We start from the raw sequence: 3,362 nt of genomic DNA on the forward strand, positions 1-3,362 counted from the left end.
TTTTTATTTGTAATCAACAACTTTAACATAAGTTTGTAAATGTTCAAACTAGACATATTTTCAGTTTTCATTCATGTGTTATACATAAATATTAGCCATATGCCATAGTGTTGCATAGTGCAAATACAGAATCAAAAGCTTTGCGTCATAGCCTGCGTCTGTTAGCCACTTTGCTAACGCTAAAGCAACTTTAGCCAGAGTGCAGTGTCTGATCAGAGAGCTACCTCTCAATTCCCCACTCAGCACAAGCATATGCAGAGAGAGAGAGAGAGAGAGAGGGATGGGGACAGACAGGGACAGAAAGAACGAACGAGACGGAGGAGAGGAACACGGGACAGGATGGGGGGGGGGGGGCATGCTCACATGCACACGGACACTCACTCACCGGTACTGACATAAAGAAATACTCACATGCTGGACTGATGGTGCTCCATGGGGTGCGACGGTTTGCGTGAATCGGGAAGGGTGGGGGTGAGGATGGGGCATGGGAGGGGGGTTGGGGTGCAGAGCGTTCGTTCGTCTTCAGCTGATTCAGCATTTGAGTTTAAGGATGCAGAGAGGACAGGAAAAGAGAGGAGAGGAGATGAAGAGAGAGATGGGAGGCTGAAATAGGGAGAGGAAAGGAGGAGAGGAAAGAAATGATGGTGCTTCCTTGTCTCTCGTTGAAGTGGGACAGCAAGAACTCAGTTTTTCTTTCTTAAGAAAAAAAATCTTGATTGCAAGAGAGAGCCCACATGAGGGCAGGGCAAATAACAAGAACTTGGCATCAAAATAAAATGAAAGCTCTGGCGGCAGCGATGAAAGGAAGAGAAAGACGGCGAGAATGTCTGAATGGACATGCGTCAACCCGCCTGCACAGCGTCCCTCCCTCCTTCCCTCCCCGCTCACTCCTCCCCACCTGTCCAAAGTTCCTCTGCTGAGTCTCTGCTGAGCAGGACTGAAATAGAAGGAGGAGTGAGAACGGTGTGCTGATAGAGCCAAAGAGAGAGAGGGAAAGGAGGAGGAGGAGGAGGAGGAGGGGGGGGTAGAAGGAGTAGAGGGAGGAGGGGAGATGGACTGAGTTAAAGAGAGAAAATTAAGGTTAGAACGTGCGAGAGTTAGCAAAAGAGAAATACAGAGAAAGGAGGGAAAGGAAAGGTACAGAAATGATCTAGGAACAAACCTTTAGGTGTTAGTGAGAACACTCAGAGAATCAGAAAAAAGAGAAGCAACGAAAGATGTACAAAGAAAGAAAGAAAGAAAGAAAGAAAGGGAGGAGAGAGACAGTGTCATGCAGCATTCTGTTCCCCGTGAGTAACTATCTGTCCCCGTCTCCATCTCTTTCCCTTGCTCAGTCCTTCTTCGCACCGTCCCTGTATTCCACTCTTTAACAGCACACACTCCTCACTCCAGAGGTCCTCACAAAGCAGGTATATCAGTGCCAAAACACACTTGAGCCGGCGCCACAGAGGTCAAACGCCACAACCTACGTCCACAGGTCAAAAACAGCCGCAACCCTCAACCTCAACATCAGTCGGTGCCAATTATACACTCTCAGAGATATATAAAAAAAAATTAAAATCAAAACCAAACAAAACGTTGCAAAATGTTGTTTTTTAAGGAACAACGTGGACGCGAACACAGAAAGGGTGCGGGACGTCGGTGTGATCGGCACAGCCCCCCACCGGCCTGGGGCTTTTATACCCAGACTGGTGCGGCGTCTGCTCTGGACACCCCCCTGGCCTGGCTCTCGCACCCAAACGCAGCCTGGCCTTATTTAGTGAAGCATGGCAAAAAATAGCCCCCTTCAAGTGCGCCTCGCCCCGACAACAGGGGGTTGGTTAATGACTAGGGAGGGGACAAGGAGGGGAGGGGCACAGAGAGAAAGAGAGAGGGAGGGAGAGAGAGAGAGAGAGAGAGAGAGAGAGAGAGAGAGAGAGAGATAAAGAGAGAGAAAGAGAAAGAGAAGTTGAAAAAAGTGATGAGAAAAGCGAGGTGTCCAATTGCTTACCCCGTCACTTGATTACTCTGTCCTGGGCGTGGGTGGCGGTTGGGGAGGAGTGGGTCCCTACACCCGCCCATCTCCACCTCAGCTACCACCCCACCCCACCTTTCCTTTCCTCCTCCCCTTCCTCCTCTGTCTCCTCCCTTCTTTCTTCTGTCCCGTCATCTTCCCTTTTTCCTTTCCCCTCCTGTTATTACTCCTCTGTCCTGTCTCTGCAGATCCGACCAGGAGCTGTCTGTCTGTCCCCGGGCCCTCCCTGCCCCCCCCCCCCCCCCCCCCCCCCCACCACCAACTGCCCCCTTTGCACCCTTTATCCCTCTCCAGGCGCTCTGCCCTGCCCGAGACCACCGCTCTCCCCGGCTCAGCCACATGGGAAGGGTAGGGGGGTATTTTTAGTCGGTCCAAATAAAGAGGTGTGCAGCCCCTCCTGCCCCCCCCCCCCCCCTCTCCCCACAGCCTCTTCAAGCCCAGCTCAGCAGCTCTGGGACAACCACAGATAGGGTGACTCAATGGGGACCTGCTATCTATGGTCAGAAGGTGATGAGGAAGAGAGAGGGAGAGAGAAGGAGAGAGAAAGAGAGAGAGGGAGGTAGAGAGAGAAAGAGAGAGAGAGAGAGAGAGGGAGGGAGAGAGAGAGGGAGGGAGGGAGAGAGAGAGAGGGAGGGAGGGAGGGAGAGTTGTGTCTTTTGTGTCTCCCCTGTGTCAGGAGCTTGCTACTGTGTCTAGCACATGATCTGTGTAAATGAATACATGTGTGCTTGTACCCTTCACATGTTCTTTTTCTTCATGTGAACTGGTGTGTGTTCATTTAACATGTTCCCCTTGTGGATATGGGTGTACTCTGTGTGTGTGTGTGTGTCATTGTGCCATTGTCTCTATTGATCAGTTGCAGGATGTAGCGTTTTTTTTGTTTTACTGTAAGTTGATGTCTTCTGCCATCTGAGTGTTTCCTTGCCCGTGTCCAGATAGAGTGATTTCTCTGTGGGGGTGAATGTATCTTAGAAAGGGGAGAGGAGGCTGGTGTGTGTGTGTGTGTGTGTGAGTGTGTGTGTGTGAGAGAGAGAGAGATAGGGAAAAGAAGGGAGATGGAGAAAGAGGGTCAGGGAATTGAAAGGACAAGAGGAGGAGGGGAAAGATGGGAAAAGAAAAGATATTGATTTCCACCTTAAAGAGGCAATCTCCGCTGCTCAAGTGCTCCAGGGAAAGTGTGTGTGTGTGTGTGTTTGTGTGTGTGCACGCGCGCATGCTTATTATGTCATCACAAAAAATGATAATTGTTAGATTTTGCCTTTCTGCAAAAGTGTGGATAAAGAAATTGAAAATGAAGTGCACATGAGGTCTGGGGGCACCGTTAAAATCTGTGACAAAGTCCCAGGAG

The 3,362-nt window shown here is 50.2% G+C and overlaps 1 long non-coding RNA gene across 1 annotated transcript in view; it reads right to left on the minus strand.

Annotated features, from left to right (window-relative positions):
- The window catches only part of LOC105899019, a 24,603-nt gene extending 22,384 nt beyond the window's left edge, over positions 1-2,219 (minus strand). The window contains exon 1 of the long non-coding RNA XR_001162340.3: positions 412-2,219. This is a non-coding gene — a long non-coding RNA (uncharacterized LOC105899019). The remainder of the gene's footprint in view (positions 1-411) is intronic.
- Between the last annotated feature and the right edge of the window lie 1,143 nt (positions 2,220-3,362).

The sequence above is a fragment of the Clupea harengus genome, chromosome 4, assembly GCF_900700415.2.
Source record: "Clupea harengus chromosome 4, Ch_v2.0.2, whole genome shotgun sequence".
NCBI classification, from domain to species: domain Eukaryota; kingdom Metazoa; phylum Chordata; class Actinopteri; order Clupeiformes; family Clupeidae; genus Clupea; species Clupea harengus.